This window comes from Miniopterus natalensis, chromosome 2 (genome assembly GCF_054644295.1).
Source record: "Miniopterus natalensis isolate mMinNat1 chromosome 2, mMinNat1.hap1, whole genome shotgun sequence".
NCBI classification, from domain to species: Eukaryota; Metazoa; Chordata; class Mammalia; order Chiroptera; family Miniopteridae; genus Miniopterus; species Miniopterus natalensis.
The window spans coordinates 114903550-114920033 of NC_142082.1; the positions used below are offsets into that span (position 1 = coordinate 114903550).

The following is a 16484-nucleotide window of genomic DNA, read 5'->3' on the forward strand; positions in this document are numbered from 1 at the left end:
AAAAGAGGTTCTCCAACCTTCCCATGGACATTTGAAGATTTCTGGAGATACTTTTGTATGTCAAATGAGGAACAATATTACCAAGATCTAGTGGGTATGGGACAAGATTTCATTTCAGGGCCAGTCTAGTACAATGGGCAATTTTCTAATCCTAACATAATTGTGGTTTCCTGAGAGACATAGATAACAGATTATTAACAACCTTGTGGGATATACTGAGGCATTTGGGCTCTCTTCTCAGGCACTGTTCTAGGCCACTAAACGGTTTTCAGCAAAGAGTAGACATGGTATGGTTCATGCTTCACAAAGGTTTATCTAGTTGCCTGTGGAATGTGAGTTAGAGGGTATGCTAGTAGACACTAACACCACCAGTGCACAGTCAAGTGTAAGAGAGCAAGAGAAATTCAGCTAGCTCTGGGGTAATTTCACTGCATTGACCCTTCCCACTAGAAAATGTGGCTGTTAGCCTCCACTGAGCAGAGTGAATGAGAGGGGGTGACATGGGCTAGAAAAACAACCCCCAGTAATAGTCTGTACAGGAGGCTAGCGCAAGAGCCACTCAAAGAACACTAATGCTGTCTTCCCCAGGGATAGACAGACCAATTCTACAGTTCTGCCTCATTAAAAAGAAGTAAAATTTCCTTCAAATCTTGGTTGAGTTTAAATTTCTGAAGTGAGACATCTGTTTCTGCAACTGAAAGATATTCTGATTGATTCACATGGGGATACTCAGTCATGGCCTATTCTGATAAGGACATATTACCAGAGACAGTTTATATTTTAGTAGCTTTACAAAAAAGAAAATGCTTTCATGAAGCCAGATTTATTAAATCATTCATTAATTCACCCATGCATGTGGGCATCCATCCATTTATTCACCATTATTCAATAAATATGTACTGCAGGTATTTGTTAAGCACTAGATAGAAAAAAATGTTGTTCAAAATTTTATCTTATAGGCAGATACTCTGGAATTCACATATTTTTCTCCATATTTCCAAGGAAAATTGTATCATTTTGTTGTTCATACTTCATTTGAAACTTATCCACACTGTAAGAACTCATACCTACCATATTGTGTAGTTTGTACTCCAAAATCAAAAGCAGAAGTGCAAAGCATAAATTACATTTATAGAGACAGATAAGTATCTTCTAAAATTGGTATTTTATTTCTAAAAAGTATCTCTAGTTCTTCAAAACACTTTGATTACACAGAAACAGAAGCTTTTTTTTTAATTCTCCAGATGCACACTGCTTCATTTCCATGACCTTTTTGAATCGGAATATGTATGCCTTTCTCGAACTTAATTATTCTTAACCTTCTGTGCCATTTTAAAAGATGTCTTCAGTAGGTGGTGAAGAGCCTCTTTAAAAACATTTTTGTTTCACACAGGTGTCATACAGGTGGTACACCCTTTCCTCTCTGCCCCATAGGGTGTAGCTCTAACTGCCCTCTAGGGAAGAGAAGGTTGGGTGAACAGCCTTACTATTTCTCCAGCTCAGTAATTACCTGCGGGTACATTCTCTTCACTGCCCAGGAGTTGTTAAGGAAAGTGCAGGCCGATGCAAACATAATGCGTTCGTATCATGGTTCTTCTGAGTCACTTTAGTCCCTTCCTCAGATCTTATACACACTTGAAGCTGATTAACTTTCCTTTTTTACTGAAGAATTCTAGACATGGTAATAAAATTGTACATATCCCATGGAGGGGCCTCAGATGTGGTGCCCTAATATAGCTACTTTGATCTTAGTGACACATGTGGAGGAGAGTTTTACACATAGAATCTCAGAGGGTTCCTGCAAAAGCACACCCTCATCCATACATACAGATTAATAACTCTGTTTTGTCATGTACAGAATGTCCTGGGTTTAATAATAAATCTACTAAAAATAGTAAAAAGTAAATGAGATGTCTAAATCACTTTTGATTTTCCACCTAATTTTAAGAAATTCTGAAAGCTGGTGGGCTATTCACCATCATTCGTTACTTTGGTCCATTATACTATTTCATAGAAAGGCAGAATTTTCCTTAGGCTTTTTAGACGAACCAAAAATGTCCTTTTAATCTGGATGGGATAAAGCAGAGAGAGAGAGATTTAGAAAGATTCTCTTGTTTCTGCATTTAAACATTGAATATGAGTGTTAGAGATACTCTTTTTACTCCCTTGGGCCTGTTTTCATCCTCTGTACCCTGCTCTGATGCCAGAATGTCAACCTTTACTAACTTTATCAATGGACTTCTTATTTCCCCTAGTTTCCTGTTGGGTCTGGTTAATGGAAGACATCATGGGAAAGGATATGCTTGGGGGAGAGTGAAGTTGACTTATTTAGCTCTCTGGTTGCCTCCTGCTTAGTCATAGATTGTCCTTTTCTGAGTTTCTCTACCAAAGTCCACAATTACTGTTGACTACTCTCTTATCCTTGTAGCTATAGACCAGTTTAAATTATCTCTGTTTCATATGTCCTCCTTCCCCTCCCTCTATAAGCCAAGTGATGTTGATAACTCCCTAGTTTTGATAAACTTGGGGTATTCCAACAGGCCTTCTTGGCTTCCTTTGAACCTGTTCTCATATATATTAACTGTATCTGCATTAAAGTGTCCTAAATTACTAAATTTGGGTGCACCATCTTTTTTTGTGATCCTTGTTGATACTGACATTCATACCACTTAATACTTAACAGCTCCTTAAAGAGTAAAAATAAAAGAGGTCTGCATTTAGCTGGGAAAAGTAGAGGTGAATTCAATTTTAGGCCTGCAAATTTTCAGATTTCTGACTAGTATTCCTACAAGGGAGGAAATAGGGGTCTAGGACAGATATTTGATTTGGAGATCTAATGAACTTTATGAACTTGAAAAAATCTGGGCTTCATTATAAAATCTATAAAATTAAGAAAGTGTGCTGGTTATTTTATCTGTGCTTCCATCCCTGTGAGTGTTATTTTACACTGTAGACTAATTAGGAAAGCAGGAACTTAAGGGACCCAGAAATCTATTACAGCCTGAAAGCTTATGCTAAAGCTGAAATGTCTAATTTTGTGCCAATATTTCCCAACCATTTACATCAAATGTAAAATAATCTCTTCAAGGAAAGCCTCATCTTCTCCTGAGACATATTAACTGTTTAAATATAGACTATATGCACACTATAAATTATTAAATAACTGAAATATGTGTTACTATTTTAGGCAATATATGTTTTCTAAGTATACAATACATCTCTAATATTAGAATTTAAAAAGTTACATAGTACTGTTATTTTTCTGTTTCTTTGTGAAAAATTGCTGGTAATAACTTTATAGTATAACTTCATGGTATCTGAATAGAAGCCAGAAAGTGATCTGAGAATGACAAATAAATTATATATAGATTTAACCTTTCAGTCAGATAATCTTAAAATATTTTTAATGTTTTACCATCATGATTTGAAGAATAACTCATCACCTGTGGCTACTAGTTAGTCAAGATGGAAGATTTAAGATATGGACCTGGGGACTATTACGCTAAGCAAAATAAGCCAGGCAGAGAAAGACAAACATCACATGATCTCACTTATATGTGGAATCTAAAGAAATTAATAAACTGATAAACAGAGTAGACTCAATGACATGAAAGCATGGATCTGACTGACAAATCTCAGAGGGAAGGAGTGCGGGGGGTGAGTTGAGGGGGAGACATTTACCAAAGAATTTATATGCATATGTGCATAACCCAATGGTGCCGTGAGAGACTGGGGAGGGCAGTGGGGTGGGGTCGAAGGGGTCAATGAGAGAAAAGGTGACATCTGTAATATTTTGAACAATAATAAAAAAAAAATAGATATGTTGTTTTTACTCTCAATAACCTTCTAAAGTGGTTTCTATCTTTCTGTGTTTATTTACAGTTGTACTAAAGACTCTCTGTACTAGAGAGTATTTGTTTTCTCCTAGAATCATGCTGCATAACAAACAATACCTCCTGCCCATGAACTTCCATAGCTTAAAACAGCAAGTATTTTATTTAAACCTTAGCAGCTAATATCAACCAGGGTTCTCCGAATTAAACTAGAACATCTGATTTTGGTCCATGTGTTTTCATTCTGGTACTCTGGCTGAAGCAGCAATGGCTAATTGTGGCATGACATTTAAGGAACAAGGTGGAAGCAGAAACATATAATGTCACTCTGTAAAAGAATCCATTCAGAAATGGCACTCTGTCATTTTCCATTGGTTAAATCAAGTCACATGGCCATGTCTAAAATTAATTACTTATGGAAATATGCTCAACAAATACTGAGCTCTGTCAGGCACTCAGAGGAAAGGAAGAATTTATTTGCAAATAATGCAATCTGTCAAATAGTGCTTGTAAAGAGACATGTGATCTCAGTTGGTTTTATTTAACCCAACAGTATCTATTATGCTTTTTTACAATTTAGAAAATTTATACAAAGAAGTGCACAGTTTGAGATATGAGAATGCTTGGTAACCTAAAGTCTAGAAGGAGACCCAGGAACGCCACAAAGATAACAGTAAATTCAAGTAAGTACATGAAATGACTGAGAATCACAGACTGATTGCACTTTATTAATTATTAATGTCTAAATAAGTGGATAACACTTACAAAAAGGATAAATACTCAAAGATTTAAAGATCATTTCATTTAAATGAATATAGGAAAACTTTTGGGAAAATGTTATACTGGTTTACTTTTAAATAGGTACTCAAAAAACTATGAAAGAATTATGCCAATCTTATTGTTAGTGATTGATTTCCTATTATAATCAGTAATCTAAAGGGGCATTCTACTGACAAGTAGAATCTCAGAGTTGGAAGGGCAATTAGATGACATAAGAACCCCAGGCAGTTAGGTAGGAATACAAACAAGATGAAACATTGTGCACAAGCAAAGCCGTTACTCTGAGAACTATGTTTCTGAAATCTTCAAGGCTACTTTCTTTGCATGTGTTCAGGTACTGTACCTGGGTGACCATTATTTATTCGGAATTAAAAGTAAGTTTAGCCCGGCAGGGCGTGGCTCAGCGGTTGAGCATTGACCTAGGATCCAGGCGATTGGCGTTCAATTCCCGGTCATGGCACATGCCCGGGTTGCGGACTTGATCAATGACTCTCATCATTGATGTTCCTATCTCTCTCTCTCTCCCTCTCCTTTCCTCTCTCTGAAATCAATAAAGATATATTAAAATAAATAAATAAAAGTAAGTTTAATTTTGCCTCTTACCAATTATATAACATAATGTTCAAGCATTGTTTACAATTTGGATATTGTAAAGAGCACCAAATAGAGCACATTGTTTTGCCAGGCATTAATTTAATGTTTCTAAGACATCACTTAAGAATAAGACAAGAGGGAGGAAAGAAGATGGCGGCGTAGGTAGCAGCTGCACCCGCCGCCTCCCGCAACCACATCAAAATTACAACTAAAATACAGAACCACCAGCACTCAGAGCCTCCTGAGATCTGGCTGCACAGAAGCCCCACAACCAGGGACCTGAAGGAGAATCGAGACCGGGAGGAGGGGCAGAGAGGCGGGCAGGTCGGGGCTGCGGGCCCACACCCAGTGCCTCGGTTTAAACCCGGGAGGGAATCTCGGCGGTGGGGGTTTCCCGGGGGAGTGAGGGGTCCCAGCCCCACAGCAGGCCCCCAGCCCAGGGCTCCAGGGCCGGGAAGAGACATCCCCACACCTTCGGGCTGTGAAACCAGCGGGGACTGTCCCTGAGGGTCGCGGAGGCTGCGGGAGCCCCAGCAGCTCCTCTAAAGGGCCCGGCACGGACTCACTCGGACGCTCCCTCTGAGCCCAGCGCCGGGCAGCAGCCTGAAAGGACCTGGGACACTCGGGGAGGAACTAACCTGCCTGAGATCCGAGTGAGAGCTGGAGGGGCGGCTTCCTCCCAGGCGGAAGGGCTGGCGGAGGCCATGGCTCCTTTGGCGAGTCCTCCCCGCACACAGCCGGCAGGCAGGCGCCATGTTTGAATCGCCAGCACCTGACTCTCACCTTTGGCCCCGCCCCGTGATTCCCGGAGGCCCCGCCCCTCCCACCTGCAGCTCATCCAGGCCATTTCCAGGGGCTTTTCTATGCAAGTGGCCTCTCGAGCCTCATGCTTAGGACTTTCCTAAAATCTCTCAAACAAGCAGCAGTGTGCCCCATACGGCTTGATAAGTGGCCCCAGGCCTGGCACTAGCGGCAGCTGCATTGGCTCATAGCTTGGCCTCTCCTGGGCACCTCCAAGCCCAGAACAAGTAGCAGCCAACTACGGTTTGCTGTGTAGCTCATGCTGGGTGGCCCTGGCCAAGGCACTGGCACAGGCTGAATTTGCACCTCCCAGGAGGCCCCAGAGACAGTGCACCTGGTGGTCAGACTTGCCCATGCTGGAGTACAGCCCTACCACAGCCACGAGTGACACTCAAGGGGCGCACTTGGTCAACCAAAGCTCCACTGAGGTAAATCCTGCTCCATAGGGGTGTCTCCAGCATAGAAGCTCTCTGGCTGTAGTTGCAGCTGGTCCTCACAGCTGACTGGCCTGGGGTCAATCCTTTCCAAGGATGACAACAGCAACCAAGGCTCAGCTACAACAAGACAGTGCACACAGCCCACACAGGGGAGCACCTAGAAGGCCCAGCTCAGGTGACTGGGGAGGCTGAGCCACTGGACCCTACAGGACACCTACTACACAAAGCCACTCTACAAATTCCAGGAGACAAAGCAGCTCTACCTAATACATAGGAACAAATACCTGGAAGCAGCCAAAATGTGGAGGCAAAGAAACATGTCACAAAGGAAAGAGCAGAAGAAATCTCTAGAAGAGGAACTAAGCAAGCTAATAGATACAGAGTTCAGAATTTTGTTTATAAGGATGTTTAAGCAGACTATTAGGGAAATAACTGAGAAAATCAATAACATAATAAAGTACCAATTTGAAATGAAGGCTACAGGAACTGAAATGAAGAATAATTTACATGGAATCAACAGTAGAGTAGAGGATGCTGAGAATCAAATCATCAATTTGGAACATGAGGAAACAAAAACACCCTACTAGAAGAGCAAAGAGAAAAAAGAATCCAGAAATATGAAGATAGTATATGGAACCCCTGGCACAACTTCAAGAGGTCCAATATTTATATTATTGAGGTGCCAAAAGGGTAAGAAAGAGACCAAGAAATTGAAAACCTATTTGAAAAAATAATTACAGAAAACTTCCCCTACCTGGGGAAAGAAATCAACTTACAAGTCCAGGAAGCACAGAGGGTCCCAAACAAGAGGAACCCAAAGAGGCCCACAGCAAGACGCATCATAATTAAAATGCCAAAGGTTAAAGACAAAGAGAGAATCTTAAAAGCAGCAAGAGAAAAGCAATTAGTTATCTACAAGGGAGCACCCATACAACTGTCAGCTGATTTCTCAACAGAAACTCTGCAGGCCAGAAGGGAGTGGCAAGAAATATTCAAAGTGATGAAAAACATGGAACTACAACCAAGATTGCTCTACCCAGCAAAACTATCATTTAGAACTGAAGGTCAGATAAAGAGCTTCACAGATAAAAAGCTAAAGAAGTTCATCACCAACAGACCAGCACTATAGGAAATGTTGAAGGGTCTTCTTTAAGAAGGAGCTAATGAACAAAAGAATCTGAACAACTAAATAGGTCCAGAGACATTGACACACGCAACAGGCGATGATATTTCAGATGAAAGAGGGAAGGGGGGTGGAGGGTGGGAAGAGATTAACCAAAGAAGCTATAGGCATATATACATAACCCATGGACATAGTCAATAATGGGGTGAAGGCCTGGGGGGGTAGGAGCAAGATGGAGGGGGCCAATTGGGGGTAAAAATGAGACACCTGTAATACTTTCAACAATAAAGATAAATAAATTTTAAAAAAGAATAAGACATAAATTTGACAGTTATATTCTTGGGAAATACATTGCAAAGGAGTTTTTAAAAATACATTGCAAAGGAGTTATTTAATATTTGTTTTCTTTAGTAACTTTTGTGCAAAAAGTGAGCAAATTATTGCATTAAATTCTGTTACTTTTATCATAATAAAAGGAATATGTTTTAAACCCTTAGAAGACAAAAGGTCATACAAGATTTTCATGAAATTTGTATGTTAAGTAATTTAGAAAATCTTAAAATCAAATCTAATGGTAAACTATATCATGAAACAATTATAAGTACCATGTGTATTAAATGGTTTTTGGAAGCAATAATCTGTGCTCGTGAATTCACATAATAAATTCCAAACATATGTCAAAATTACTTGTTTTGAATTAATGTAGTTAAGAATAAAACCAGCTAGTAGATATTTATTTTGGAAGGAAATTGCTCTCTTAAAGGCGATCAAAACTTTGATTTTTCTGAAAATTTCTGAAAGCTGAGAAGCCAAATTTAGAAATGTTATAAAACATGCATTGATGCATACAAACTAGGAAATTGGGTGGGAGATATTTCAAAAGTTAAAGTTGTTGTTTTTTTCTTGTTTCAATTTAATACTGTTATAGTAAGTGCATCATCTATTTTCTTCCTGGTTAATAAAAGCTTATAGTTGGTCTTTCCAGTTATATTTTTTAGGATTATAAAGTCATTTTTACAGAATCCCTTCCTTCAATTAGGTTTGAAATTTTTCTGCTGAAAGTATGTACCCTTTAACCTATCTCACCCCATTTCCTCACTCTCCAGCCCTGGGCAAACACCATTCTACATTCTGTTTTGATAAATTGAACTTTTTTTTTTTTATTTCACATATAAGTGATACCATAAAATAGTCTTCTTTCACTGTCTGATTTATTTCACTCAGTACAATTCCCTCCAGGTTTACCCATTGTGTTAGAAATAGCGGGATTTCCTTCTTTATTTAGGTTAAGTAATATTCCATTGCATATAAATAACACATATTCTTTATCCATTCATCCATCGACTAACACTTAGGTTGTCACCAGATTTGCCTATCATGAATAATGCTGCAATGCACATGGAAATGCGTTTATCTCCTCAAGATAGTGACTTAGTTGCATTTGAATATATATACCCAGAAGTGAAATAATTAGATCATAGGACATAGTATGATTATACTGTATGGTATATGTGAAATTTCCTAAGAGAGTAGATCTTAAGTATTCCCTCTCTCTCTCTCTCTCTCTCTCTTTCTCTCTCAAACACACATACACACACAAAATAAATTTCTGAGATAATGGATGTGTTAATTAACTTTTGTTTGAGATCCATCTCATAATGTATTTGCATATCATATCACCACATTGCATATTTTAATTATATTACAATTTTATTTTTAGATTATACTTCTGTAAATCTGAAAAATTAGAAGGAATAGAAAATAATTTCTACTGGGCATCTGCTATAGAAATAAAAAAACATTAAAAATACATAATGAATCCTATGTTCATAATCATGATTACTTTATAGCTTTTGGGTAGCCTAAAAGCTATGCTAAAGAAAAGTAGTATTTCTTTTCTCAAAGAAAAAAAAAGATTAAAAATTCCAGATTTTCTTAGAATAACCTGAAATAAAATGAACTGCTGTCCTCGTAAAAGAATACAGTTTTCAACATTTCTGAAATAATTTGAAAAGAATTAAAATAATAAAGGGCTCTTCCTAAAATAACAATAAACATTTTGTTTCAAATATCTTTGTAATTTCAAAACAAATTATTGTGAGTCAGAAAAATTTTGAATTTGGCAATAAAAATGGTGATTCTTGATGTCCTTAAAAAATTTTTTAGCTCTGGATAGAACATAAGGAATATAATGTTAAAAATAGATTGTGAATTTAAAAAAATATGTATTACTTATAGCAGAAGTAAGAATGTAAAAGGTACATGTTAAAAGCATAACTGTTTAAAAGTCTCATATCTGAAAATATAATTTTTAATTTCAAGTAGAATAAAAATATGTATTTGAACTGGAATTTTACTCTTTAATGGTGGATAAGATATATACTTGTAGTTTTGCTTCCATATTCTGAAAAATAGTACAATTTGCAAATGTTTGCTTTATATTTAAGTTTATACCATTTATAGGTTTTTATATGTTTGTTTTCCAAAATATTTTTTCTCAGTAGTAACATAGGCTTTATTTTCTTTCTCCATGGAGAGCTAAATTAAAAATCATATTTAGCCATCGTAAAGGGAGTAATAAGACAATAAATGAAAGATGAATATCAATAAATGATAGTGATGACTCTGATAATAAAGGACATTTATAAAATGATTACATAAAAACTGCTATTTAAGAGGAAATTAAGCATATTTTTATAGGTAAACATTTAATAAAATTTTGTGATGAGAGAGCTTCCACAATTCTTTATGTTAACCTCTTCATTTTTTAAAAATTAATTTTTATTGTTGAAAATATTACAGATGTCCACTTTCCCCCCCATTAACCTTCTCTACCCTACACCCTCACCCCAGGCCTTCACCACACTATATTGTCTCTGTGTGTACATGGGTTATGAATATATGCATATAAATTCTTTGCTAAATTTCTTCCAGCCCTCCCCCTTCTCTCTGAGATTCATTAGTCTGTTCATGCTTCTATGTCTCTGGATCTATTTTGTTCATCAGTTTATTTTGTACATTAGATTCCACATATAAGTGGGATCATGTGGTACTTGTCTTTCTCTGCCTGGCTTATTTAGCTTAGCCTAATACTCTCCAGTTCCCTCCATACTGTCTCAAAGAGTAAGAGGTCCTTCTTTTTTAAAGCTGTGTAGTATTTCATGGTGTAAATGTCCCACAGCTTTTTGATCCACTCATCTACTGATGGGCACTTGGGCTCTTTCCAGATCTTAATATTGTAAATTGTGCTGCTATGAACATAGGGGTGCATATCTTCTTTCTGATTGGTGTTTCATGGTTCTTAAGATATATTTCTAGAAGTGGGATCTCTGGGTCAAATCCAGTTTCACTGGGGTTTTTTTTGAGGAAACTCCATACTGTTTTATATAGTGGCTACCCCAGTCTGCATTCCCACCAGCAGTGTGCTAGATTTCCCTTTCTCCACATCCTTACCATTTTTAGAGGTGAAAACTAAATATCAGATAATTTCGTGGCAGCCTAGAAATTCTACTCCAAAGTCCTAATTGATAATTTCAGTCTTATATTATTAATTTGTTTTACAATTGAGATATATAAAAGTAGGTATTTCATTCTTAGTACCAACCAATTCTATTAACAACCAAACCTGAAATTTTATTAGTAGGGAAACTAATTTCTAAACACAGTGACATTATTGGAAAATACACAACACATTCCTCATGGAAGTTTGAGTAACGTAAACTAAACTTTATACTAGAAACTGATTATAAAATGGAACAAGTGGCATTATTCATTCAACTAATATTTATTGATCATCTGCTAGTGTATAGGCTGTGCTCAATTAGTGAACAAAACAGGCAAAAATCATTGCCTTCATGAAGACATTCATTCTCTTTAAGAAACAGAAAAACAGAAAGCATATGAAACATGCTTTACACTGAATAGTGAAAAGTGATAAAGAAAAAAAAAGTCGGAGTAGGAGAGTATTTAGTGTAGGGGATGGGATAAATTCTGATTAAGGTGGGCTGGAATGTTTCACTGAAAATATGATAATTTAAAATAAAGATATCTGATGGAAATGCAGAGGTGTGTGGGAAGAGCATCCTAGTCAAAGGGAACAATAAGGGCAAAGATATTAAGGTGGGCGTGTAGCTGGCAGCCTTTAAAATTATGGAGAAGGAAGACAGGATGGCAAAAAAGAAGTGTTCTGGTAGATGAATTCCACAAGGGATTAAGGAGTGAGATCATAAATAGCTTTATAGATCATACTGAACACTTTAACATTTACTTTGAGAAAATGATTATCAATTGAAGGCTTTTCAGTAAAGGAGTGTTGTGATTTTACCTAAGTTTTTTCCCTAATCATTCTGGCTTCTCATTTAAAATAGATTGAAAAGTACAAGAAAGAGAAAGGAGGAAGCCAGAAAATAGGTGAAAGGTTTTTCCAAAATCTAGGCAAGGGATGGTGATAGCTTGGACTATGATGAAAGGGAGAATTGCTGTGGAATAGATAGCTAAGAGATAGATGAGAGATAGATAGATGATACATAGATATAGATAGATGATAGATTAGATAGATATAGAAAGATGATTGTTAGATGATACATAAATAGATATAGATGATAGATGATAGATATTGATAGATACAGATGATAGATAGGTGATGATAGATATAGATAGATGATAGATAGATGATAGATAGAAGATAGATAGATGATGATAGATGATAGATGATAGATGATAGATAGATGACAGATAGATAGATAGATGATAGATAGATGATAGATAGATAGATAGATAGATAATAGATAGATAGATGATGATGATAGATAGATAGATGATAGATAGATGATAGATGATAGATAGATGATAGATAGATAGATAGATAGATAGATAGATAGATAGATAGATAGATAGATAGATAGATAGATAGATGATAGATAGATATAGATAGATGATAGATAGATGATAGATGATAGATAGATGATAGATAGATAGATGATAGATGATAGATTAGATAGATAGATAGATATAGATAGATGATAGATAGATAGATAGATAGATAGATAGATAGATAGATAGATGATAGATAGATGATAGATTGATAGATAGATAGATAGATATAGATAGATGATAGATATAGATAGATGATAGATGACAGATAGATAGATAGATGACAGATAGATAGATAGATAGATAGATGATAGATAGATGATAGATAGATAGATGATAGATAGATAGATAGATAGATAGATAGATAGATAGATAGATAGATAGATAGATAGATAGAGATGATAGATAGATAGATAGATGATAGAGATGATAGATAGATGATAGGTAGTTATAAAATCAAATGTTTACCCCAGAGAATTCCAACACTGGATCTTTCACATATGAAGGACAAAGTGTGATATACTGGAATAGGAAGATGAATACTGAAAAAATATACCCCACTTTGAATCCCAGACTTATCAAGTCTGTAGAACCATCACTATCTTCAGGAAAGCAGAGGTTTAAATTAGAACAAGATGAGTGGAGGAACAATCAAGGAAGACATTGAAGAAATATTCAATTTTGCTAATGATTGAAATTGAGAGAAAAAGAAAACCTGGATGGTGGATGGATCAGCATTCAGATTCAGAAGAGATCCTCAGAGTAGGAAAAACTTCATAGACTGTATAATCTAATTGTTTATATTTTGAAGCCTCTTCCCAATATACACTGTAACTGATATTCATCTAGTCTTTATTTGACTATTTCCTGTGATTGGCTCATTACAAGGTAGCCATTGCCAAAATGAGGTATTTTCTATGTTCAAAAATACTTCCATTTGCTTGAAAATAAAATAAAATATATACAGCAGAGGTTTCTTATAATTAGGACTCTGTTGCTTCCTCTTGTGGCTTTCAGATTAGTATCTCTACTCCCTCTTTTGATCATCAGATTGAAACTCTCTGGTTTGCTCCTGCTCTCTTCCCTCTTTCCTTTCTGAGGATGGATATTTGTAGATCTCCTAGTGTTTCAAATCACATATAATCTCATTAACTTGCCATCCTAAAAGCTACCATCATTGATAGTAACTTCAGTGAGGAGGTACCCAATTCATTGATCCCCATTGTCTCACTACTGATCAGCTTCCTCCTATGGTCATAATCTTCCTCCACAGCCAGCTTCTATTTCTGCTTGTATGGTGTTTGCTATTATTTTTTAAAAAGTATTCTTAACTCCCTCATTTTAAGTTCATAAACATATGTCAACACTGCAACTAGAGACAAACTGCTCTCTGTGTATGTACCCCAACAGCTAAGCATCAAACAGTACATTGGAGGCACTGCACATTCATTTTCACCAAACTCAAGTGGTCTTTCCACCATGCATCAAGAAAGTGTTTTTCCAAAAAGTTTATTCTATTTTTACAAAAAAATCACATCACATACACTTTACTTCTTTTTTCTACTACTTCTTTTATCTCTCTACTAACCTCAGTGTATGGCTTCAATTCTTATCAGACAGAATGCACAGACCACAACTACTTAAACTTTTTGCTACCATATCTAAAAACTGATGTGCTACCTCCCTTTCCATTACAATGAAAAAAAGCAGTACTTCAGTACAAGTTCAATCCCTTCGCATCTGTTCTTTTGCTCCCAAGCACTTCTAGGTCTTCTGGCTCCTGCATCTTAAACATCTTGGATTTCTAGCACATACTACCTCTGATCAGGCAAACATTATCTGATACCTGCCATCTTAAATAAAGAAAAACAAGCCTTGCTTTGAACTCATATATTCCATAGCTATTATTTTTCATGCCATTTTTTACTATTTTCCTTTATAATCAGCTTTTCAAGACAGTGTTTTTCTGTGTGTGTGTGTGTGTGTGTGTGTGTGTTTTTGTGGGGAGTGGGGTGTTAATTTGTTTTTGCATGCACTACTACTTCAACTTTGTCACCTTCTACTTGATTTTCCATTGCCATACCAGACTTCTGCTTGCAGGGTCACCAATTAGTAACATATTCAACATGTTCTTCTTGTACTTTGTCAACAGTATTTTACACAACTACCACAACTTTCTTCCTGAGAGATCCATTCTCTTGATCTCCACAAAAGTCTAAGAGTATATGTTGTGTGAATATAATACCATTGTAATTAGCAAGTTATTAATAATAGAAAAAGAGCAAAAGGGAGGCCAGACATTATAAGCATGGCCCTTTGGGCAACTTCACCAGGGAGCTGCAATTTCACACTTCCCAGGGGACCACTGGTACTGTCCCAGCAGATTAATGGAAAAAGGGACTAGACAAAGGGGAGGATGGATGCATGAGCAATGAGTCAGGGTGACAGGGAAAGTGCCTGTCAGTCAAGCCTGGGGAACCATGGATAGGCTAGAATAGGCAGGACCATTGCAAGCGTGTGAAAATTTGGAAATACATAATCCCACAGACAACGGAGTTCACTTTCTCTTGGATCTTGACTCTCTTGCATTCATTCCTGTGGCCCAGCTCCATTTGGACCCCACATTCCATGAACTGATGGACTGCAATGGGGAACACAAACTAAGCTAGCCAGATGTTGGACTGGACACTGCTCTGATGTAAAGCAAAATTTTTGGAACACTGGCTTTGATTCTAGCCCTATTGAAGCCATAACTACACTTCTTCCTTAATTCAACAAAGGGAAATGGGACCTTGGAAACTCAGGGTTTGATTCCACAGAAATAAATCTTTCTACAATATTGCATCCTCCCCTGTGAATCTTAGAAAATTCCTTTTCTTGGAATATTGCAAGAAGACCACTCCCATTAGCAACCTGTGAGACGAGGTAACCTCCCCACCAATAACTGATACATATTTTCAGGCTGTAAATTGCAAGTGATGACAAAATGTATTTTTATTTTATATTTTTCTCATAACCAGGAGTAGCTTCTGAGTTCCCACTCTGCTTGGTAGCAAAGAAACAAACAAACAAAATAAACCTAACAATTTTAAGTAAAATCAGTTGATTCAAACTCTTCTCAGGCTCAGGCTTTTATTCACTCAAATTGGAATTGCCCTTCCACCTCCTTTCTTTCTTCCTGGGTTGGTTTAATTTCTGAAAAGTTTATATAATACAACAATATCAAATGGCGAGGCATCTGGGTTTCAGCCTTCCTGTATCCTAGACTGACATCTGTTGGAACATTATAATCACATCACATACAGTGACCGCATCGACATCTATTGGGGTTTCTGTATTCCCACCTGGTTTGTTGACATCCATCCTACATTGCTCCTTGTTATAATTTCTTCTCATTATAACCACGAATCCCTTCAATATCTGCCTGCCTTCTTTCTCTCAACCAACTGTCCTGTTTCCAGAGGCAAAAGGAAGTGTTTTGCTTTCTTTTGTTACCTAGGGCTGCCTGTGTGTTCTCTTACACTAGCAGCTAAAAGACATCTCAACTTTTTCAATCCCATTTCGTTGGGTTACTAGGGAATCCTCAAGAGACATTTCTTCCTATCATTTTAGATTGGATTAAGGGGAAATTCATCCTTTATTTTTGGATCCCCAAACTGTTCTATAGTTCTTTTCAATATCCCTTATACTTTTCATGAATTTAACAGTGAAAGGCAATGTATGGAACTTCTTTTGAGGTCCCACCAAGATCTAAATGATTCTCTCCAATACATTGTTGCAATTTTCTCAGAGCAAAGGGAGTAATTATCCTTTTAATCATAATGAGGAGAGTATGATTTAATTTTTTCATTGTTCAAACTCTTTGACTATTACATCAGTAATACTGCTTTCATTAGAATAAAAACCAAAGATTTAGTATCTCTGCCCTTAGGTCTCTATTTTCACTTCCTCTCAGCTGACTGAACTGGTGGGGAGGGGGGAGGTGGAGGACCACCTGTTAATTTGATAAAGAGTAGAGGGAGAAACTCATATTTCTGCAGGATG

The 16484-nt window shown here is 36.9% G+C and overlaps 1 protein-coding gene across 7 annotated transcripts in view; it reads left to right on the top strand.

Annotated features, from left to right (window-relative positions):
- Positions 1-16484, top strand: part of MGAT4C (MGAT4 family member C) — a 668022-nt gene that overhangs the window by 71048 nt on the left and 580490 nt on the right. The gene's annotated exons all lie outside the window — the stretch shown is intronic.